Source organism: Aquarana catesbeiana, linkage group LG03 (genome assembly GCF_042186555.1).
Source record: "Aquarana catesbeiana isolate 2022-GZ linkage group LG03, ASM4218655v1, whole genome shotgun sequence".
Taxonomy (NCBI): Eukaryota; Metazoa; Chordata; class Amphibia; order Anura; family Ranidae; genus Aquarana; species Aquarana catesbeiana.
The window spans coordinates 530354198-530379840 of NC_133326.1; positions in this window are offsets into that span (position 1 = coordinate 530354198).

Here is a 25643-nt window from a genome sequence, read left to right on the forward strand (position 1 = left end):
TCCCCCCCTCAAATTTTTACAATGGGCCATGAGAGGGGGTGAGGAATCTGACAAGTGGACCTTAGGTTTTCTTTTTAGAAATACTCCTTCAAATAAATGTTATACTTATGTTGGCCAAGAATGTTTGTGTTTAATCTGCTTGAAATGTTATGTGCAAAATCACAATTTTTTTTTCTTGTTTGACTCCACAGTTTCCTTCAACGCCACAGGAATGGCAGACTGTGGCTTCCCAATTTGCCAAGCGGTGGGACTTTCCCAACTACGGAGGGGCAATAGATGGGAAACACGTCCACATAGTCCCACCCCCCAACTCGGGGTCATACTATTACAACTATAAGGGGTCTAATAGTATTTTGATGTTGGCGATGGTGTCGGCGACATATGAGTTTCTCTATGTGGACGTGGGGAAGAATGGCCGGATGTCAGATGGTGGAGTCATCGCCCAGACCGAGTTCTACGGACGGCTCCAGAGTGGTGGCTTGGGATTGCCATCTCCGGAAGACAACGTGGCTGGTCTGCTGTTCGTCTTTGTCGCTGATGAAGTGTTTGGGCTGGGTGATCACCTGATGCGGCCATTCCCTATGAGGACCCTCACCCCAGACCAGAGGGTTTTTAACTACCGGCTGGCCAGAGCCAGAAGAGTGGTGGAGAATGCTTTCGGGATAATGGCCAGCTGGTTCCACCTATTCCCTATGCCAATCAAAATGGCGGAATATAAACTTAACCATATAATCCTTTCATGCTGCATTCTCCACAACTTTTTAAGGAGAGATTCGATGAACTATGTGGCCTCAGTTGGGCCTGAGGCCGGATTTCAAGAACAAACCCTGACGGCGCTTGAAGCTGGCCATCCTGGCTTGCCCCCCCAAGGCGCCCGCGAGGTCCGTCTAAAATATATGGAGTACTTTGTGGGTAGGGGGGCCATTGATATGCCAGACAATGTTTAACAAACATTTTTAAAATTAAATTTTTTTTTTAAATGAAAAATTTTTCTTTTGATTTACTGCTTGTGTTTCTTTTAGCTGTCTCCTGGGTTATCCAATGGGCTTTTCTTTTTGTCCATTTTCTTCAATAGTGCAAACGTAATTATACATGAGGTGACAATCTCTTCTTCACCTAACTATTATGTTGTGGGTCTGCTACACACACACACATTGTTTTTGTTGTTAATGTATGTAATGCATTACTGATAAAAATATTCATCATTTTCAGCACCATGAATTAATTTTTTTGGAGTGATGAAAATGGCCTGATTGTTGCAAATTATAAAGCACTGTGGGTGTTATTTACTAAAGGAAAATCCACTTTGCACTACAAGTGCACTGCAAAAGTGCACTTGAAAGTGCACTTGTAGTGTAAAGTGGATTTGCCTTTAGTAAATAACCCCCATTGCCACTGTAAACACCAACTTACTCCAAAAATTGAGCATTGAAAGAAGAAGACACACATTGTTGAGTGGAAAAAAATGTACTCTGTGCACATTCACATGTGCATTTTGAAAAGGGTTTTTGAACAAACCAACATATTTTTAGAATTAAGTTTTTTTTAGATATTAGAAATATCCTTTTTTGTGGTAAACAGGCATGTTTTTAAAAACATAAAACAATACACAACTCAGGAACTTACAAAGTTCAACTTTGATAAACTGAAGGCAATATCAGACATTAGGATGTCCAAACTGTGTTGATATTGCCTTCATCAGATGGGGTGATGTCACCCCTGTAAAAGCCACATTTTGAAGATGCACACAAATTGAGCGTCAAAATGGGGATTTCCCTCCTGATCCCATGCCTAAGGTCAACATATGCTAGCTCCCATCATGGGGGATCAATGGACGTGTTTTGGGGGTACAACCCCTTCCTCTCAGCTACTTGAGTTGCGAGGAAGGGGTTGCACCCACAAAACGTATACATTGATATCCCATGATGGCAGATAGCACATGTTGACACACTGTTTGCATCTTCAAAATTTGGCTTTCAAAATTTTCAAGATATTTTTGAAAAATCAAAACAATTATTACAATTTTTGTGTGTTTTAGATTCTGCCTAAAACATCAATGATGTTTTTGAGTCTTTTTTCAACATAATTGATGTCTTCCTTTATCTTCAGTAAATCACGATTGCATACCATGATCTCCCCGATTAGGACTTGTGCACTTGCACTTGTTAAATGTGTTTCTTCTTCCGCAACATCCACATCACCTAAAAGAAAAAAACACACCATCTATTATAAATACAGTATGCAGGCATACATCTATTACCTGAAGCTGTGGTCTCAGACACTCACCTGTTGTGGTCACTATTTCGCCAAATTCATAAACCTCTCCTTCCACCACATCCTCAGGTTGTGGTGTGGGGATTTCCCCTTCTTTAGGAGGTGGGGGGTCCCTGGTGTCCTCTGATGTCCCAAGTCTTTTCTCCCCTATGTGAATAAAAAAAAATGTATACTTAGCACACAGATATTTGAGGGCAGAAATAGTAATATGAAACATTGCTTGGAAGTGTCGTACAATTGTCTGTTTTGGCAGAGTTCCAAGCTGAAGACATGATTTTTTCCCTTTCTTCAAGCTGGAATACTTACGTGTGGGACACCTTAAAAAGTTTGTTCTGGTGCCCCACACTAGTGCTCCTGCGTCCAGATGTGTAAACAGCTGAGTGTCCTCTCCTTACACTGAATCAAGTTTGCATTTCATTCTAGTTACAAACCCATCTAGACAACAATGTAATAAACTTCTTTGAATACAAATAGGCCTGAACAAATGTATTTAACCTGTATCTGGCAACGATGTTTACTATGAAGGATTACTGTGCCCACGAACCTGAAAGTTGCCATTTTAAACTGTACAACAGTAAAGAAAAGCACTCGGAGCAGCATGCGAATAATAATAATAGAAACACACGACAACTACTTACTTTTTTGAAGAACTCTCTTGATCCATCTGTACTGATCGTGCTCCCTCAATTTCAGGTCTGACCAGCATTTCCTCAATCGATCCTTGGAGTGTCGTACCCTAAAATTCCTGTGCAGACTTTTCACAACTTTAGTCATGATCTTGGCCTTTCTCACATTTCGGTTTGAGTAAGGTCCATACTTCCCATCATAGTCGGCCCTCTTCAAGATGTCCACCATCTCTACAAAGGACATATTTGAGGCCTTAAATCTCCTCCGGGACGTTCGTGGCTCCGGGCTTTTGTCATTGCTGCTGCTGTTTGCATGCACTTGTTCTTTCTCTGCCATGTGCTCTCCCACTGTGCCAAAAGAGAAGGGGCGGGGAATATACTAGATAGAAGGTCAGGGGCGGGTGGAGTTTCACGCATGCGCAGTGTATATAAAGCGTAACACGCATGCGTCGTACGTACGATTTGTCAGCGGAGGAAGAAGTAGCGGAGGCGTCGATCGTTCTAACGAAGGTACAATTTTAACTTGGGGCATCAGTGGCCTATACTGCTTAGGGATTGAGGCCTATATTGGGATAAGATTATGAGAGTTTAGCCTGACATTAGGGTTTGTCTTGTGTTCTGTCTTGCAGATAAAATGGATCAATTCAACGATCATGATTTCCTCCCCCAATTTATTGATTTGTACCGAAAGCTGCCCTGTGTGTGGCAGACAAAACACCCCTTTTATACAAACAAACACTAAAGAGGCAGTCACCACTGGATAAATTGCTGGAATTTGTGAAGCCGCAGATCCCCACGGCAACCATCCCCTATTTGAAGTGCAAAATTGGTGGCCTGAGGAGCACTTATAATAGGGAGCGCAAGAAGGTCTAGGATTCCCAGAGATCAGGAGCAGCAGCAGATGACATTTATGTACCCAGGCTGTGGTACTATGACAGACTGCGGTTTCTGTCAGACCAGACTGAAATCAGGCCATCACTCTCAACCCTTCCTTCCACGATTCCTTCCACCCCAGCTGAGGCTTCCGACGTCCAACCTGGGCCTTCCACCCAGCAAGAATATGTGGAGGAGCCTAGCTTGAGTCAGGTATAGCATTGTTTAACATATTTCTCAAAATTATGTGTGATTGATGACCAATAAACTAAAACTATGTAAAACTAGGAGACTGTGGAAAAGTGGCAGCCAGGAGGTGGCAGGGGAAAGTGGCAGCCAGGAGGTGGCGGGGGTAAGTGGCAGCCAGGAGGTGGCCAGGCCCAGTAGCCTGACCGAATCCCAGGTCCCGCCCCTCCGCCTTAAAAAAAAAAAAAGGCCCAGGAAGGGGAGGAGCGTGGAGGAGTCAGCGATTGGGTTAATTTGGCAGGCTTCTGGGGCCCTAAGAAACCCCCCCAGTCTTATGGAGGCCTATGCCTGCATGGCTGCCAACAAAATGCAGGAAATGGAGGTGGGCCAACGCCTCATTTGTGAGGAAGTGATATATATTACCCTAAATAAGGGTTTGCGAGGTGAACTCACAAGCAAAACCCACCTATGTGAGTTGGACTATCCTCCTCCTCCTCCAATCCAAATCCTGCCACAACTCCAACACCAGAGCCACAGCCCGGAAGCAAGCGTTGAAGGAAGCGTGGAAGGAAGACAAGAGAGTGATGGCCTGGGTTCAGTCTGGTCTGACAAAGACGCAGGCTGTTGTAAGCCCACAGCCTGGGTACATATATGTCATTTGCTGCTGTTCCTGATCTCTTAAGGGCCTGGAACGGATTGTGCTCACTATTATATGGACTCCTCATGCTACCAATTTTGCCTATAAAATAGTTGATGTGTGCCCTGGGGTACAAGGGCTTCGCAAATTTCACCAGTTTATCCAGCATTTCTTTCCTCTTTATTTGGTTATGATCCACAATAAATGGATATTTTTTTATCAAAAATACTTGCCTATGTGTTTTACTTCAAAAATACAATGTCAAATTAACAAGGGACGCCAACACCAAACAACCTCCTTGAGGTTAAAAAATACAAGTTAATAATGGTGTTGAGATAACTTGACACACAAAATGACAGATCAGTAGAAAAACAAATATAGAAAAAAATAGGAGATCTTAAAAAAAACCCACAAATATAAAAAGTAGATGACTATAAAAAAAAAAAAAAAACAGGAGATCTTTATAAAAAAAAAATGAAGATCTTTATAAAAAAATAAAGAAAAAAATATCACTATAAAAATAAATTCTAAACATTATTACGGAGATCTGACGGAAAAAATAACAAATATTATTCATGAGATCACGAGAAATAATAAAGAAAGCAGTTTGTGAGAACTCTGTGTGAATATCAGCAGCAAAACAATTTCATTATTCTAGCAATATAAAGAAGAAGAGAATGCGCTGCATTAATAGATTAAAAAATTTGCAGTGAGACGAATGTGCTATCTCCATTACGAACGCTAATTTTACCAGACCGAGTGCTTCCGTCTAGTACTTGATTCAGAGCATACGTGGAATTTTGTGCATCGGAATTGTCTACACACGCTTGGAATTTACGAGAACGGATTTTGTTGTCGCAAAATTTGAGAACCAGCTTTCAAATTTTTGTTGGCGGAAATTCCGACAAAAAATGTCCGATAGAGCCTACACACGGTCGGAAATTCCGACAACGAGCTTGAACATTTGTTGTCGGAATGACCGATTGTGTGTACGCGACATTACTGTTTTTGTTTTATAGATTTTAATATAGATTCTGCTATGTACTGCTTTGATGAAGCGGCTTGGACCACAAAACGCATAGAGCTTGTTGGTGACCCTCTTATCCTCCCTCTATGTATATAACTAATTTATTTATAGCACTGTACATGGTCTATTTGTAGACAGAACAGTTGGTTATTTTGACTTACTATTGTAATGAACTTGTAGAGAGCCCGATATTTGTTTTAGGTACACCTATACTAATGATTCTGAATCTTTTCCCCTCTTATTTTAATTATTGTAACTACTAATAAGGTGTGGCACCTTTTATAGCACCCATGTTTTTTTTCTTTTTATATTTATAATCTTTATTTTCATTTTCAAATTTTATAAACAGTTTTACATCACAACAAGGTCACATTAATAGGGGAGAAGGGAAGGGAAATAGGGGTAGGGACAAGGGGAAAAGGGGGGGGGGACAGGGGGGTACATTTAGCATGGTCCGAGTGCGGACAACCATATCAATAGGGAGACACAGGGCTTTTTTTCAGCGGGAAGGCGGGGGAACGCAGTTCCGGCGCCTCCGGCACTGTATGTATGTAATAGCATGGGGTGTGGTGTGTGCTGGAGGGTCTATTGGTGTTGGCTGCTGGGGGATCTATTGTCACTGGTGGGCATCTGATTTTGGAATCTATTGATGCTGGGGGGGGTCTTATGTTAATGGAAGGGATCTACTGTTGAGGGAGAGGTCTATTTTTACTGGCTGCTGGAGGATCTATTGATGCTGGATGCTGAGAGATCTGTTGTTGCTGCTGGGAGGGGGGGTCTAATGTTGCTTGGGTGGATATTTTGTTACTGGGTGTGATATTTTGTTGTGGGTGGTTCACTGTTGCTGCAGGGAATCTATTGTTGTTGGGGTAGAGTCCATTGTTGCTGGGGGAGTCTATTGTTGTGTGGGGATCTATTACTGGGATTCTATTGTTCCTGGCTGCAGGCCAATATACTTGTGATAAACATAGGTTGATCCTCAGACAAAATTTTTTTTAAAAAGGCAGACTCAGCAAACCACTTATTTTTTTCTGCCATCTATCTTCTAAATTTAGAACAGGCCCCAGAGGAAAACATACATAGTGCAGAGCAAAAAACTGAAAGTCTGACTCATTAGGCTCTGGAATCTGCCCAGGTATGATTAGGTGTGTTTCCCTGTCCTCCACTCTACAATAGATTGTGCACCTAAGCTGAGAAGTCATAGATCCTGATAAAAGGTGTCATAAAAGAGAGCCAAACTTGTGGTGCTCCTGGGGCTGATGGTCGAGCTGTTCAGCAATATTCCACATTTAACTGAATGACAAGGTGAATCATAAAATATTAGGAATTATTGGCCAGGAACCTGGTGATTTTAAGTTGTGGTTAATGTACCCCATATGGAAAGACTTTATATTATTGATTTTCAAGAACACATGTGGGTAAGAAACCAAAGTATGTTTTATATTGACTTACCTGGGTGTTTCTATCTTCAAAGTGTGCTGGAAAGGGTGTGCGTGGTTTGTTGTGCTAAGACTCCTGCCTCTTTCTCTTGTCGCTTGGTATTAATCTCTCACAACACACACAGCTAAATAACTGAAGGAAGGACTCATCACCCCTCCTTACACTCCTCTTTGCTCAGTCTATATAGACTTTCAATAAGGGAGAGACGGTCTGAAAGCAAACAGCTTTGACTTAATTCACCATCTGTCAGTGACTCCAGTGTCATGTATGCACTCAAACTCGACATCTATTTATAAAACAAATATTTTTGTCTAAAAATAAAAACAACAAAAAAGTATAACAACAAAAAAAAGATTAGTTACAATTTTAACAAAACATTTAATAGATTTGACCTACAGCAATTAGCCCTGGTTCACACCAGTGCGGTTTTGAAATTGTGCTGCTTCAGTGCAATTTCAAAGTCGCAGATCAATTGGATTTGGATCTCCAATTTTATTGTGGCTTGTGACTTCATTTAACAGAAGTCAATGCAAGTCGCAATGAAATTGCAGAAAAGTAGTGCAGGGACGCACTAGAGATTAGAACAGTTCCATTGCCAAAAATAGGGTGCGACTTGTCATGTGCTTTTTGAACTGTCAAATCACATGACAAATCGCATTGGTGTGAACAAGGGCTTATAGTTTCCCTTTCACTATTTAGCTATTTAGCAAATACATTACTCTTTATTTTACTTTGGTATCCCTTTGTATACTATTATATTTTTTCAGTTCAGCTATAGGAATTAAAATTTTCATAGATGGGCTGAACTAAAAAAAAATGTAAAAAACATTCTTCCATCCACACAAGCAAGGTGGATGAAGGATCTCCCCCTGCTGGGATATTGTATTCTCATCGCTGGACCAAATGCTGTCAAAATACACTGATTGACAAATGTTTTCCAACATTTCCGTTTAACAGTAGTCAATCTAAGGATAGACTTCTATTGAACACGAATGGCCTCTAAATGGACTGAACTTTGGCCATTCCCTGCTGAACTGGCTAAATTTCAATCCATCTATGGCCAACCTTTAGGCTGGGTTCACACTGCCGCACAGAGCGGCTCACAGCAGCGGTCCTGTGTGTCCCTGTTCACCATTTCAGGTCCGATTTCAGTCTGGTTCTGGTTCAGACCAGAAGACGCACAGGACTCCTGTGCAATTTGCTCTGGAACCGCTCCAGAGATGTGTGAACCGGCTCCATAGAGAGCCAGTCACAATCTCCTGACATGCAAATTGAATGCGGGGAAACCCACATCCAATTCGCAATAGTGTGAACACAGCCTTAAACTTTATATATAATAATAGTATAATTAGTTATACTTACTTACTTGGTTATTCTTAGTCTTCATGCTTAGTGTTAGTATAGTTAGTTATACTTAGTTAGCTATACTTAGGGGTCTGTTTATTACATTTTCAATGAACAAGTTGAGCAAACATTCGTCCATCTGTCAGGAAGAATCACTGTAAATTTTGGTAATACACTGGTCTCCCATGATCACCAGCTTCACCTGGTGGCCATAATGCGGTATCTTTCTGATTGCTGTATTTCAGAAAAATACTGCATTATGTCCACTAGATGGTGCTGACAATCATGACAAATAAACATAATAGGCAAATAATGGTGATTATTCTGACATTCATCAAGCTAATTTTTTATATATATATATATATAGACCCCTACGTTTTTATACTTTATCTTTATATTTTGTCATCATAACCTTTTTACTTTTTCACAAGTCATCCAAAAGATAAAATCGGGTTTATAGTGGGAGAGGCTAATAGCAAACGTGAGAGGTACTTAGGTAAAAGGCTATAATGTACTTAGGTTGTAAAAGGGGGGGGGGGTGCTTAGTTAGACTTACAAAAGTCATCCTTTTCATTCTATGAGGATATGTTCATTACATTACAAATCTTTTGGCAGGTAAAACAGTTTACACATTTTTTTTAAGTATTTCTTTTTTTACTTTCAATGTGTGTATTAAGGATTTTAAGTTTAAAGACATCCAACAATTCAACATACAGAATATACAGTATCTCACAAAAGTGAGTACACCCCTCACATTTTTGTAAATATTTTATTATATCTTTTCATGTGACAACACTGAAGAAATGACACTTTGCTATAAAGTAAAGTAGTGAGTGTACAGCTAGTATAACAGTGTAAGTTTGCTGTCCCCTCAAAATAACTCAACACACAGCCATTAATGTCTAAACCGCTGGTGAGTACACCCTTAAGTGAAAATGTCCAAATTGGGACCAAAGTGTCAATATTTTGTGTGGCCACCATTATTTTCCAGCACTGCGTTAACCCTCTTGGGCATGGTGTTCACCAGAGCTTCACAGGTTGCCACTGGAGTCCTCTTCCACTCCTCCGTGACTACATCACGGAACTGGTGGATGTTAGAGACCTTGCGCTCATCCACCTTCCATTTGTGGATGCTCCACAGATGCTCAATAGGGTTTAGGTTTGGAGACATGCTTGGCAAGTCCATCACCTTTACGCTCAGCTTCTTTAGCAAGGCAGTGGTCATCTTGGAGGTGTGTTTGGGGTTGTTATGTTGGAATACTGCCCTGCGCCTGTCTCCAAAGGGAGGGGATCATGCTCTGCTTCAGTATGTCACAGTAAATGTTGGCATTTATGGTACCCTCAATCAATTGTAGCTCCTCAGTGCTGGCAGTACTCATGCAGCCCCAGACCATGACACTCCCACCACCATGCTTGACTGTAGGCAAGACAGAATGTCTGTGTACTCTTTACCTGGTTGCCACCACACACGCTTAACACCATCTAAACTAAATAAATTTATCTTGGTCTCATCAGACCACAGGACATGGTTCCAGTAACCCATGTCCTTAGTCTGCTTGTCCACAGTCACTCCTTCCATAGCCCCACCATCATGCACAGAGGAGTCCCCAGAATTATTCACAGTGTCTCGCACATGCTGCTGGAGGATACGCAGCGATTTGAAGGCTCCGATGTTGGTTCCTAGGTTGAAGAAGGAAGTAACGTGAGCCTAGAGAGAGGGGGTGCCACAGAATGACAAGAAACTGGCAGTCATGTTTCCCCAGGTGCAACATATTGCTAAGTTTTCTCCAGTGACGAGGAGGGAGGGGATGATGAGGTCACTGATTGTACTTAGGTGCCTGAGAGAAGAGTGGAGGAGAGGAGGAGCAGGGTGTCCTCTAGGGGACAGCTTAAGGGCAGCCACCCTATTGCATCACACCGCAGAGCTCCGCAGGTGCAGGGCGCTGCTGACTGCCCGCTGACTTTTAAACGTTTCTTGGTGTGGGCCTTTTTCGACACGTGTGCTGCAGCTCGCACCATTGCTTTTTGCAACCTATGTCTGAAGCGGATCAAGCGTGGCCAGAACAGCAGCCTTTTGGGTACCACATGTTTGACCAGACATATGACGACCTGCCATGCAGTCCGTTGGCAACAGCACTTGAAAGACCCACATCAAAGAAAAAGGCAGACTTCTCCTTGCTTCTCATCTGGGATCTCCAACCCTACTATACCTCCAGTCCTCTCAAAAACCTGCACTGAGAGGAATGAAGGTATAGCAATAGGTGCCCCAAGTACTTGCAGCCAATCTGCTAGCAGTACACCACTATTTGATTTTAGGTGGCAAATTTCCCTACCCCAGTTGGTGAACCGTAAAAAGTAATTCAGTCCCAGCCATCCACATGCTCAGCATCTAAATGCTAGCTTGGCCAAATTTCTAGCACTGCAACTGCTGCCTTTTCAGCTGGTAGACTCTGCCCCCTTTCGTGAATTTATGGAATGTGCTTTACCCCAGTGGTAGGTGCCAAAACACCATTTCTTTTCACGGAAGGCCATTCTTGCTCTCTACCGTCATGTGGAAGGAAATGTTTTGGCCTCGTTGGACAAGGCGGTCAGCAGTAAGGTTCATATTGCAGTGCATGCAGTATGGATGATGACTGTGTCCTTTCCTGTAATGGTCTCTACATATTGAAGTGCTGTGTATGCTGCAAACAGGTACTTCTCTAGGGGCTGTCAGGGCTGGGCTCAGTCCTTCCTTCTCTGAGCTGGCCGCGCAGCTGTCGGTTAATTGCCAGCTCCTTTCTCTCCACAGTGACTCAGCTATTGATGATCTGCTCATCAGTCCTGGCTACTTAAAGCCGTCCAGCTCACTTCATCTCTGCCTTCGCCTTTGGTCACATCTCAGAGACTTCTCCTGCATTCCTGTTGAAGACTTGCTCGGCTGACATCCCTTCTGGCTCCTGATCCTGCTTGCTGTAGTACTACGTTGATCTCTGGCTCTCTGATATTGGCATTGGCTGACTACCCGATCTGGTTACTGAACTCTGTCTATGTATTAACTACGCTTACTCTGTTTACCTTTTTATTATTATTAAACAAGTGTGATAAACTGTACTTCTGTCTCGGTCTGATTCATGGTTTCTGACAGTAGGTGAAGGCCATGAATTCAGAAGATGCAATCAGTCCACTTGTTGGTAATATTTTTTCCAGATTGGATGACCAGGATCACCGCATGGATCAGTTTGCCTTGGCTTTACAAACGCTCCTGAGTCACACGACTCACCTGGAATCTTCCACTATGGCTGCTCCGGTACAACCTGTGTTGCAGGCCCTCCCTGCTGCTGCTCCAGTCCCTGTGCAGGCACCCGCCTCGAGTTTTACCTCTGTAAGAGGCATGTCTGGTTCCGCTCCGCTTCCCCAGCGATTTGGGGGTGATCCAGTTCAATGCAGAGGGTTTCTCAACCAGGTTGAAATATTGTCAGAGAAATAATCAACTCGGCCGTATTGGCCGAATGGGTTTCCGGAACGAACGCATGCGCAGTAGAACGATGCGGTGCTCACGCGCTCGTGGCCCAATGGCACAACGTTCGTATTAGCACACGCTCAACGTGATGCTCTGGCTGCCTATTTAAAGACACTCAGGTGCTCAGACAGGTTACTGGTTTGTCTTCAGCTTCCTGTCTGAGTTGTTTCCTGTTTCCTGCCTACTGAATCACTGCTTGACCCGGATCGTCCCTGACTACTCTGCTCTTCTCCTGGACCCGACCAACGGCTTGTTTATACGGATTCTGCCTTGTCTTCAGTGTTTGACCCCCTTGCTTATGACCCAGATTTACCTGCTATCTCCTGTGCATGAACCTTTGCTTGTGACCCGGATTTGCCTACTATCTCCCGTGCCTGAACTTCTGCTTGTGACCTGGACTTACCTGCTTTCTCCTGTGCTTGACCCTCTGCCTGTGTCCCGGATCTGCCTGCTAACCTTGTGTTTTATCCTCAGCCTGTTTCAGACCTTCTGAATTGCCAGTCTCTGCACATCTACCAGGACCCTTCAAGGAGTATTACGCAAGTCCCATCCAACCTGCTGGTAGCCTGTGCCTCTTTGTGCCATTCGCTCCCTGTTCCACCTCCAGGGGGCGGACTGTGCTTAGTCGCAAGGGCGAATCGCTCTCGGCATCTCGGCCTTGGTAAGTACTTACCGGACAGATATGCTTTGAGATGCTGCCCCAGGCGTTTCCCACGGACAGAAGCAAAGTAGGTTTCGTGATATCTTTGCTTTCTGAGAGAGCCTTGGTCTGGGCAAACCCTCTATGGGAGATGCAAAAACCTGTGGTCCTGAGTTACCCAGAATTTGTGGCTACTTTTCCAAGAAATTGTCACCGACAGAGTGCAATTACAAGATTGGTGACAGAGAGCTGTTGGCGATCATTTTAGCCCTGAAAGAATGGAGACATCTCCTTGAAGGTACCACTGTGCCGGATCTCATTCTTACTGACCATAAGAATCTCACATTCTTGTCTGAGGCTAAGCGTCTCTCTCCCAGAAGGGCGCAATGGGCTCTTTTCTTGTCGAGTTTTAATTACATTGTCTCATTCTTACCCGGTACTAAGAATGTAAGGGCTGACGCCTTGTCACAACAATTTTCCTCCACTTCCAAGATGGAGTCGGTTCCGGTTCCTGTGATTCCTCCTGATCGTATTCTGGCTACGGTTTGCACCAGTCTTACTTCTCCTTTGGGTGACAAAATTCTTGCTGCAAGGTCGATGCTCCTCCTGAGAAACCTTGTGACCACTGCTTTGTTCCCAAGAGTCTCCGTACTGCTGTGCTCCAGACTTACCATTCTCCCAAGACTGCTGGCCACCCTGGGAAGAATCAACTCTTTTGGGCCATTTCCCAACAATTCTGGTGGCCTAGTCTACGTGCTGATGTAACTGCCTTTGTAGCTGCCTGTTTCATGTGTGCCCCGAGTAAGACTCCACGACACCTTCCAGTGGGCCTCCTACAACCCATACCCAATAAAGAGAGGCCCTGGACCCACCTGTTTATGGATTTCATTGTGGAGTTACCCAACTCCCAGGGAAACACATTTATCCTTAGGGTGGTTGACCGGATCTTGAAAATGTTACATTGTATTCCACTCAAGTAGTTGCCTACTTCTAAGGAACTGGTTTCTATTTTTGCTCGGGAGATCTTCCGCTTACATGGGCTACCCAAGGTGATTGTCTCAGGCAGGGGTAGTCAGTTTGTGTCCCGGTTCCAGCGAGCCTTTTGTGCACAGTTGGGTATTCAGCTTGCTTTCTCCTCTGCGTATCTCCCGCAGTCTAATGGGGCCGCAGAACGAGCCAATCAGTTCTTGGAGCAATTCCTACGTTGCTATATTTCTGACCATGATAACAACTGGTCCTCTTACCATGGGCGGAGTTTGCTCACAATAGTGCCTTTAATTCAGCTTCCCTATTGTCCCCATTTATGGCAAACTATGGTTTGCAACCTTCCGTGTTGCCTGCCTCGTTTGTTCCGCAGAGTATTCCTGCATTAGAGGAGCATCTCTGTGGCCTTCGTTCCACTTGGGCACAAGTCCAGGAGGCTTTGCGACATGCTTACGATAGGTACAGACTCCATGCTGACCGCAGACGCCTGCCTGCGCCTTCCTACCAGGTTGGGGACAGAGCCTGGCTGTCATCTCGCAACCTCCGATTTCGTGCTCCTTCTTTGAAGTTCGCACCTCAGTTTATTGGGCCTTTCCCTATCCTTCGCAGGATTAACCCAGTGGCTTACGCGTTTTACCTTCCTCCTTGTATGCGCATCTCTAATGCGTTTCATGTCTATTCATTGAAACCTTTGGTCTGCAATCGCTTTACCACCTAGTGCCACATCCTCACCCTATACAGGTTGAGAACCATGAGGAGTATGAAGTACAATCCATTGTTTTTTTTTTAAATCAAAGATGTTTATTAGATAACAAAGCACACATACATATGTTACAGTTCACATCTCAAGCATATAATCTTGTCATATAATCCAAGCACAAATAACCCTGCAAGAGGTATAGTCAAACAGTTTTCACATCATCCAACACCATTTCAACATAGAAAATGCAGGTACTATTGCCTTGCAGCCCAGATCTTCCCCTGTTCTCCCCACATTCAGAGTCACCTGTGATGGGTGCCTCACAATTTACACCTTCCCACCTTGTGCCTCACTTCCCTGTCTTTTACCTCAACATCCTGTCCATTACCAGATCTGAAAAGTAATGAAAATAATACTGCGCCAACTAAAATGTGTAAAGCAGCCAACATAACAATCAGACCAATTGTGAACGAATAAAAATAAAAACAATGTGGCACTAAAAGACGTAATGTTCGTTATTGGGCAAAACCAACTAGAATGAACATCTGGAGGTCAAAAAATGCACAATAACGTTTTATTGAAACATAACTCCACTGAATGGGTGTAAACCAAACACAATAGAACTTTATCAAAACACCTGTGTGTCTGTGAACCAGATGTCAACCTCTAACAAGCAAACTTCTATTTGTGCATAAATAAATCATAAAAGTCCAAAGACCATAAAAAAATGTGTATATACTTAAAAAATGTGCCAAAAAATGTGCAAAAAAAAATATATGTATATCAATAATATCAACCAAGGTGGTGCCTTCACATGGTGTAGACGATGTTAGAATCAAAACTACAGTGAGTATGAGATAAATAAACATGTGCACTGTGTTCACAAATAAATAAAAAAAAAAAATTAAAAAAAAGGGAAGTTCAATAAATGTTCTTAAAACATGCATCGGGTGCTGGTAAGAAGATAACTTTTAAAGCCTTCAGTAAGATATATCATATCAATCTCCCATGGCTGGGATGGACTTTGAAGTGTTATGACACCTGGATTTCTAATGAAGGTATAGACAGGTTAAAATACCCTTACCGGAATAGGTGGACTCACTAGCCAATGGCTGAGAGTCAAACAGGCTTTTATAATCAAAGGGAGATGGTTGTCCCGGAGAGGATGGATATGGCACTGCGTCCAGACTTGATAGAGGGATAGCAGTAATAACTCACCGATCAACCCAATCCAGATCTCACTGCCTTAGGATCTCCATGATGCCGAACTATGTGATGATTGATAAATCCAATTGAAGGTCCTCCCAAAAGGGACATATCCCTCAAACAGAAAAATGGAAAAAAATACCTCCACATAGTGTGAATCTGCTTTCAGAAAACGTTTAATAAAAGCTTGTAATAAAATACTCTGGCTCCTAAAACAAACAGGGACCAGGTACAAACTGGTAATAAAAAATCGCTTACATGAGTCGTGGCTAAACAGGCATATCGAACCCGACGTGTTTCGTCTGCATGGACTTCAACTGGGGTATATGTACTATTATATATTATTATACCCCAGTTGAAGTCCATGCAGATGAAACACGCCGGGTTCAATATGCCTGTTTAGCCACGACTCATGTAAGTGCTTTTTTATTACCAGTTTTTACCTGGTCCCTGTTTGTTTTAGGAGCCAGAGTATTTTATTACAAGCTTTTATTAAACGTTTTCTGAAAGCAGATTCACACTATGTGGAGGTATTTTTTTCCATTTCTCCGTTTGAGGGATATGTCCCTTTTGGGATGACCTACAATTGGATTTATCAATCATCACATAGTTCGGCATCATGGAGATCCTAAGGCAGTGAGATCTGGATTGGCTTGATCGGTGAGTTATTACTGCTATCTCTCTATCAAGTCTGGACGCAGTGCCATATCCATCCTCTCTGGGACAACCATCTCCATTTGATTATAAAAGCCTGTTTGACTCTCAGCCATTGGCTAGTGAGTCCACCTATTCCGGTAAGGGTATTTTAACCTGTCTATACCTTCATTAGAAATCCGGGTGTCATAACACTTCAAAGTCCGTCCCAGCCATGGGAGATTGATATGATATATCTTACTGAAGGCTTTAAAAGTTATCTTCTTACCAGCACCCGATGCATGTTTTAAGAACATTTATTGAACTTCCCTTTTTTTTAATTTTTTTTATTTATTTGTGAACACAGTGCACATGTTTATTTATCTCATACTCACTGGAACAGGGCCCTGGCCACAGCCTGTCTAGCATTATCCTCCATGGGAATGTCATCTAATACTCCAAGTAGGCATGGTTGTAGGTCTGTAGGTATGGTGGTCTGGTATACACTATTAATGGCGGCCACAACCCCTGTCCAGAATAAATGTAATTTGGGACACTTCCAGAGTAGGTGTATTAGGTCCCCATGGTCTCTCGCACACCTGGGGCAGTTGGAGTCCTGTCTCACTCCCATCCTGAACAGTCTGTCTGGTGTGAAGTGTACTCTGAGTACTATATATAATTGAGATAGCCGCTGGGCCACATTCACTGAGCAAATTTGTACTGCCTGTAGTGCCTTCTCCCACTGCTCATCCTCGAATGTTCCCACATTCCTTTCCCATTTACTGGATACAGCCTGAGGAAATCCCCCCAGGTAGATATTAAGAATCACAATTTTAAGCTCTAGAGCCCTGAAACTGTGATACATCAGCCATGTATTGAAAGATCGGGGTCGGTGAAAGAGTCCACGGGGCCCCCCCAGTCTGTGCCCTCACTGCATGTTGCAGCTGTAGGTAATAGAAGAGAATTGATTGTGGGAGGTGAAATTTATCTCTCAACTCAGTGAAGGGAATCAATTTTCCCTCTGCAAAAATATGTCTTACGTGTGTGACCCCATATCTCTTCCACAATCCAGTGACAGTAGCTCCTCATAGTACCTATTTGCCCATATTGGACTATACTCGGTGAAGCCCTCCACCTCCTGCAGCAGAAGTTTATTCCATATTTTTTGCATCAGCACGTATGTTGGGAATCTTTTATTTGATTTTGCATATGCTAGGGCCTCCATGCCAGTGGGTACATCCTCATGGCCAGAGGCATAGCACATCAGTGCTCTAATGGGTTCAAATTGTATGCTCTCCTCCTCATTTGCCATCTCCTCAGACATAGCCCGGGCTATATGCTGCGCCTGAGCTACCAGGTAATAAGCCCAGGGATTAGGAAGGGCAAGGCCTCCCGCTTCCCTAGACTTTTGTAATTGTTCTAGTTTTATCCTTGAGGGTTTTTCTAGCCATATGAATCCTCTAAAGATGGAATTAATGATTCTAAACATCTTCAGAGGAATCACCATAGGTGTGTTGTGCAGCATATATAGTAATTGGGGCATAAAAATCATCTTTATCAGATTGATTCTTCCGACCAATGACATCTTAAGGCGGGACCAGATTTTTGTCTTATCCCGAATTCTATTCAATAGTTTGGTTAGGTTAAGGGAGATAAAGTGAAGTGGTTCTGGCGTGACTTGAATACCTAAGTACTTAAGGGCAGTAGACACTGGTATATTATGTATCATCCTCCCTCTGCTTACCGGTTTTGCATCCAGCAGAAGTAGTGAGGATTTGGTCCAGTTAATGATTAGTCCTGAATAGTTTTCAAATTCACCAATTATTGCCATAGCTTCCTCTAGGTAGGCAGACGTGTCTCCCAGGAGCAGCATGGTGTCACCCGCGTATAACAAAAGCTTCTCCTGAATCTCCCCATATTGGAATCCACATACTCTCTGGTTTGCTCTGATCAAAGCTGCCATGGGTTCGATAGCAACAGTGAACAGGAGGGGTGACAGTGGACACCCTTGTCTTATGCCCCTATGCAGGGTAAATGGTGCAGAAATGTGTCCTGCCTCTCTAATGGTCACCTGTGGTGAGCAATATAGCAGTTTCACCCATGACAGGAACCCTTCGCCAAAGCCGAACTTACCCATGAAAGCCCATAGGTATTCCCATTCCACACAGTCAAATGCCTTATGGGCATCTAGTGAGAGCAAAGCCCTATCCCCCATGTTTTCTGCTTGTGTTTGGAGATTCAGATAAAGTCTATGGAGGTTGATGGCAGTGGATTTTTGGGGCATGAAACCCACCTGATCCGAGTGGATAATGGAGGATATGACCCTGTTGAGTCTCAGGGCCAGGACCTTCGCCAGGATTTTGATATCACTCTGTAAGAGAGATATCGGTCTGTATGATCCTGGATCTGAGGGATCTCTACCTGGTTTAAGGAGGAGAACTATATTAGCTCTAATCATGGAGTCAGGCAGGCACTGGTGTTCCCTCGCATAGTTAAGGACCTTTAACAGCCGAGGCAAAATGGCTCCCCCATATTGTTTAAAAATTTCCATTGGGAGACTGTCGTCACCGGGGGCTTTTGGGTTCGGGAAGAGGCTAAGAGCCTCCTGTAGTTCCTCAAGTTTAATCGGGGAATCGAGGAGTGCATGCTGAGAGTCTGACAGACCAGGCAGCTCAATTCCCTGCAGGTATTCCCCTAAGTCAGTGATCGAATACGTCGTCCTGGATTTTTACAAGTCAGAGTAAAACCTCACTAGTTCCGTCATTATCTGAGTCGTAGTGTTTACTATCCTACCACCCTCGGTACGTAGCGCCCCGATGGAAGGAGTCGACTGGGAGGCCTTTACTATTTTTGCCAAGAGAGGGCCTGTTTGCTCTCCCTCCTCATAAAAGGCCTGTTTGTTAAAGAATCTTTTCCTATCTGCTGCCTCTCCTGTAATCCGTACCACTGCCTCCTGTGCTGCTAGCCACGCTTCCCTAGCCGGGGAAGAGGGGTCTGCAATGTATTCTGCCTCCAGCCGACTCACCAACTGCTCTGTCTGATCTTTAATAGCATTTGTTTTAGATTTGATGCCTGACACCTCGGTGATTAATTTTCCCCTGAGGAACGCTTTAAATGTCTCCCACGTTAACCTAAAGTCGGGATGATCCTCATGCCGCCTCCAGAACTCAGAGATCTCAACCACCACCCGCTCATGGGAAGGGAAAAGGTTGAGACAGAGTTTAAATGGTGCCCTCGCAAGTCAGCAGCCGGTTTGGCAACCAAGCAAACCAATAGTGGCGAATGGTCTGATACACCCCTTACCAGGTATCTAATGTCCTCCAGCAAATGCACCGTTTGAGGTGTACAGAGACACATGTAAAACCTTGACAGGGGGAGGTGGGTCTTGGAAAAGCAGGAGAACTGCTTCTGCAGTGGGTTACGACTGCGCCACGGATCAGTCCAACCAAACTCCTCCGTGAATTTCCGCAATGCCGTTCGAGCCCTTGTGCGTGAAGACGCTGGAGGAAGGTGCTTATCCAGAATTGGATTCATGTAGCAGTTTAAATCACCCACAATCATAAAGGGAACATCTGGGTGGGCCAACTGGTATGTCAATATCACTCTTAGTACCTCTGTGGCAAAAGGAGGTGGCACATATATGGCAGCAAGTATACATTTCAATTGGTAGATTTTACACAGTAGTATCACATAACGCCCCTCAGCATCTATAAATTTGTCTATCAGTTGAAAATCTATAGTGCGATGCACCAACACACTCACACCCCTAGAGTAAGAGGTGTGCGTGGAATGGTACGCCCAACCCACTCAGGAGAATCCCAGGCACGAGACCGTCTCCGGCACCAAGAGAGTCTCCTGCAGAGAGTAAATGGCGGGGGAGTATTTTTGAAGAATGGTGGTTACCATAGTGTGTTTCAGAAGACTCTGAATTCCCCTAATATTCCAAGAAAGCAAAGAAACAGTACACATATACGTATATTCTTATAGGAAATATAGGGTAAGGTATCTTGTGTGCCCTAGGCACTTTAGGGTGTGCAGAGTTGAAGTGTAACAAAAACATAGTACCTGAGTCGCACACATGGTGATCTATTTTGGCATAGGAGATGAGCCCGCCTTTGTCATAGTCCCTCCTGCTTGCTTGCTGGTTCCTGCTTGAGTTGAAGCTGTGACAGTAACATAACATAAAGATAACATTTAAAGCTGTAAAACGAACAAACTCCTTGCCCCTTTTGCTGCGTGGGGAGCAAAACCTCCAAAGTATTGAGGAAAGTCTCTCCAACCTACTGGGGAGAAGGTAGTCCTTACTTGGGTGCGTAGAAAGGAAAGACTGGGTAAAAGTGTGTGCAAAAAACTGTGGGTTGCTCATGACGACTCAACCGAAACTCCAAGTACCACTTGGATTAAACTTGTGGATATTCAGGACTGAAAAGTCCCTGAACTGTGGTTAAGGTAACTTCACTTGCTCTCATCGCTTGTGGAATAACAGTAGGTGACGGCTTCCCAGCCAAACAGTTGAAAACTTCTTGTTGTGGTTACTTAATTGTAAGAGTGACATATCAGTCCCCTTCTGCAGCGCCTCTTCCCCCTTGTCTGAAGATATGTTCATTAGCATCTAGCCATGAGGATGCCTCGGCAGCCGCCTCAAAGAAGTGGGACTGGCCCCCTGCCGTGATCCGGAGTTTCGCCCTGAATAGCATGGCGTATGTGGCCCTGAGCTTTTGCAATCGTTTTTTTACATCAGTGAATCTAGCTCTGTGCTTCTGTATCTCCGCCGGGTAGTCAGGATAGAATGAGATGCGGGCCCCGTTAAATTGAACATTACGTCGCTCTCTTGCCTGGCGTAGCACAATTTCTTTGTCTTTATAGTTGAGTAATCTGGCAATCATGGTGCGTGGCGGGTGCCCTGGTGGAAGGGGACTGGGTGGTACTCTGTGCGCACGTTCCACCGAATATAATGGGGTAAACGCCTCTTTCCCGAACACTTGCAGTAGCCATTGTTCAACAAATTCCGTGGGGTCCCTGCCCTCCGTCTTCTCTGGGAGCCCCACTATACGGATGTTGTTCCGTCTTAGACAATTTTCGATATCGTCAGATTTAAGTACATTCGCTCTGGCAATCCTGTCTGTAATTTGCGTGTCCCTTAGCAATGGCGCTATCTTGTCTTCTATCACACTGATGTGGCCTTCAGCCGCGGTAGGGTGCTCCCTTGTTTTCTGCAGATCATGCCTAATGAACCCCTGTTCTTACTTCAGGCCTCCAAATTGATCCTACAGGGTATGCACTGATGCTGTACATTTCTGTACTGCATGTAGTATGTCAGCTAAGGAGGGTTGGTCTGCTTCCTCTCTCTCATCCTCCTCATCCATGTCTGGCAGGCTCTGACTAGGAGACGCTGCAGGGCCTTGTGTGCATGTCTCCTCCTCTGGCTGGGTATGGAACACTGCAGGGTTAGTAAGCATGTCCTCCCCGCTCCCCTGGGCCGCCTTTCCCGCTAGTTTTTGGGCATAATAGAGCATGTCCCTTGGGGGTTCTTTCCCTGTCCCTTTGGGAGTCTTAGGGGGCTTACCCACATCTTTAGTTTTCTCCAGGCCTCGGGCACGTTGTGAGAGAGGGGCCGCGGCGCCATGTTGGAATTCCAGCGTTTCGGTCTCCATGTTTTTTTGGGTCTGCATGATCCCTGTATGTCATTGCAGAGTGACCGGACACTACAGGGGGGGGTTCCTGCACAGTTTTAGCCCCGATTTCGGGCGTTTTAGCTGTCTGGGAAGAGGATAGTTGGAGGATCAGTGCAGGAGCTCTGTGATGCACGTGCTCTCACATGCCGCTCTCGGGCCATGCCCCCACAATCCATTGTTGACTCCCATAGGTTCCGTGGGCGCATACAGTACCTGGTGCATTGGAAGGGGTACGGTCCAGAGGAACGATCTTGGGTCTCATCCTCAGACGTACATGCCCCTGTCCTCCTCTGTGATTTCCATAGACGTTTTCCCCTCAAGCCCAGTGGTCCTCCGAGGGGAAGGGGTCATTGAGGAGGGAGTACTGTCAGGGCTGAACTCAGCCCTTCCTTCTCTGAGCTGCCTGCGCAGCTGTCGGCTAATTGCCAGCTCCTTTCTCTCCACAGTGACTCAGCTGTTGATGATCTGCTCGTCAGTCCTGGCTACTTAAAGCCGTCCAGCTCACTTCATCTCTGCCTTTGCCTTTGGTCACATCTCAGAGACTTCTCCTGCGTTCCTGTTGAAGACTTGCTCGACTGACGTCCCTTCTGGCTCCTGATCCTGCTTGCTGTACTACTACGTTGATCTCTGGCTCTCCGACATTGGCATTGGCTGACTACCCGATCTGGTTACTGAACGCTGGCTATGTATTGAATACGCTTACTCTGTTTACCTTTTTATTATTATTAACCACCTCAATACAGGGCACTTAAACCCCCTTCCTGCCCAGACCAATTTTCAGCTTTCGGTGCTCTCACACTTTGAATGACTATTACTCAGTCATGCAACACTGTACCCAAATGAAATTTGTGTCCTTTTTTTCACACAAATAGAGCTTTCTTTTGGTGGTATTTAATCACTAATGGGTTTTTTATTTTTTGTGCTATAAATAAAAAAAAACCGTAAATTTTGTGAAAAATTGCCTTTTTCTTTGTTTTTGTCATAAAATTTAGCAAATTAGTAATTTTTCTTCATAAATTTTGGCCACAATTTATACTGCTATATATCTTTGGTAAAAATAACCCAAATTAGTGTATATTATTTGGTCTTTCTGAAAGTTATAGAGTCTACAAACTATGGTGCCAATCACTGAAAATTGAAAACATCTGATCAGGCCTTCAGTACATCAGGTGAATCTCATTTCTTGAGGTACTAACAAGTCAGAAAAGTACAAATACCCCCCAAATGACCCCTTTTTAGAAAGTAGACATTCCAAGGTATTAAGTAAGTAGCATGGTGAGTTTTTTTTAGGTGTAATTTTTTCCCACAATTTTTTGCAAAAGGAAGATTTTTTTTTTTTCAAAATTTTCATATTAACTGGTTATTTCTCTCACAGAGCATATGCATACAACAAATTACACCCCAAAATACATTCTGCTACTCTTACCGAGTATGGGGATACCACATGTGTGGGACTTTTACACAGCCTGGCCACATACAAAGGCCCAACATTGAAGTCACACCATCAGGCGATCTACGAGCATAAATTGCACATCTCATTTCTCAACCACCTGTTACACTTTTGAAGGCCCTGGAGCACCAGGACAAAGGAATTGCCCACAAAATGACCCCATTTTGAAAAGCAAACACCCCAATGTATAATCTATGAGGCATAATGAGTCTTTTGAACGGTTATTTTTTTACCAGATGTTTTTGGAAAATGTGGAAAAAAATGAAAACGCATTTTTTTTACACAAAGTTGTCCATTTATAAGATATTTCCAACACATAGCAAATACATAGCAAAAATGACACCCCAAAATACATTCTGCTACTCCTCCTGAGTATGGCGATACCACATGTGTGGTACTTTTACACAGCCTGGCCACATACAAAGGCCCAACATTGAAGTCGCACCATCAGGCGATCTACAAGCATAAATTGCACATCTCATTTCTCAACCACCTATTACACTTTTGAAGGCCCTGGAGCACCAGGACAAAGGAATTGCCCACAAAGTGATCCCATTTTGGAAAGCAAACACCCCAATGTATAATCTATGAGGCATAATGAGTCTTTTGAACGGTTATTTTTTTACCAGATGTTTTTGGAAAATGTAGAAAAAAAATTAAACCGCATTTTTTTTTTACACAAAGTTGTCCATTTATAAGATATTTCCAACACATAGCAAATACATAGCAAAAATGACACCCCAAAATACATTCTGCTACTCCTCCTGAGTATGGCGATACCACATGTGTAGGACTTTTACACAGCCTGGCCACATACAAAGGCCCAACATTGAAGTCGCACCATCAGGCGATCTACGAGCATAAATTGCACATCTCATTTCTCAACCACCTATTACACTTTTGAAGGCCCTGGAGCACCAGGACAAAGGAACTGCCCACAAAATGACCCCATTTTGGAAAGCAAACACCCCAATGTATAATCTATGAGGCATAATGAGTCTTTTGAACGGTTATTTTTTTACCAGATGTTTTTGGAAAATGTGGAAAAAAAATGAAAACGCATTTTTTTTACACAAAGTTGTCCATTTATAAGATATTTCCAACACATAGCAAATACATAGCAAAAATGACACCCCAAAATACATTCTGCTACTCCTCCTGAGTATGGCGATACCACATGTGTGGGACTTTTACACAGCCTGGCCACATACAAAGGCCCAACATTGAAGTCGCACCATCAGGCGATCTACGAGCATAAATTGCACATCTCATTTCTCAACCACCTATTACACTTTTGAAGGCCCTGGAGCACCAGGACAAAGGAATTGCCCACAAAATGATCCCATTTTGGAAAGCAAACACCCCAATGTATAATCTATGAGGCATAATGAGTCTTTTGAACGGTTATTTTTTTACCAGATGTTTTTGGAAAATGTAGAAAAAAAATGAAAACGCATTTTTTTTTACACAAAGTTGTCCATTTATAAGATATTTCCAACACATAGCAAATACATAGCAAAAATGACACCCCAAAATACATTCTGCTACTCCTCCTGAGTATGGCGATACCACATGTGTAGGACTTTTACACAGCCTGGCCACATACAAAGGCCCAACATTGAAGTCGCACCATCAGGCGATCTACGAGCATAAATTGCACATCTCATTTCTCAACCACCTATTACACTTTTGAAGGCCCTGGAGCACCAGGACAAAGGAATTGCCCACAAAATGACCCCATTTTGGAAAGCAAACACCCCAATGTATAATCTATGAGGCATAATGAGTCTTTTGAACGGTTATTTTTTTTCCAGATGTTTTTGGAAAATGTGGAAAAAAAATGAAAACGCATTTTTTTTACACAAAGTTGTCCATTTATAAGATATTTCCAACACATAGCAAATACATAGCAAAAATGACACCCCAAAATACATTCTGCTACTCCTCCTGAGTATGGAGATACCACATGTGTGGGACTTTTACACAGCCTGGCCACATACAAAGGCCCAACATTGAAGTAGCACCATCAGGCGATCTACGAGCATAAATTGCACATCTCATTTCTCAACCACCTATTACACTTTTGAAGGCCCTGGAGCACCAGGACAAAGGAATTGCCAACAAAATGACCCCATTTTGGAAAGCAAACACCCCAACGTATAATCTATGAGGCATAATGAGTCTTTTGAACGGTTATTTTTTTTCCAGAAGTTTTTGGAAAATGTGGAAAAAAAATAAAAACGCATTTTTTTTACACAAAGTTGTCCATTTATAAGATATTTCCAACACATAGCAAAAATGACACCCCAAAATACATTCTGCTACTCCCCCTGAGTATGGGGATACCACATGTGTGAGACTTTTACACAGCTTGGCCCATACAGTGGCCCAACATCCAAGTAGCACCATCAGGCGTTCTAGGAGCATACATTACATAGATAATTTCCTG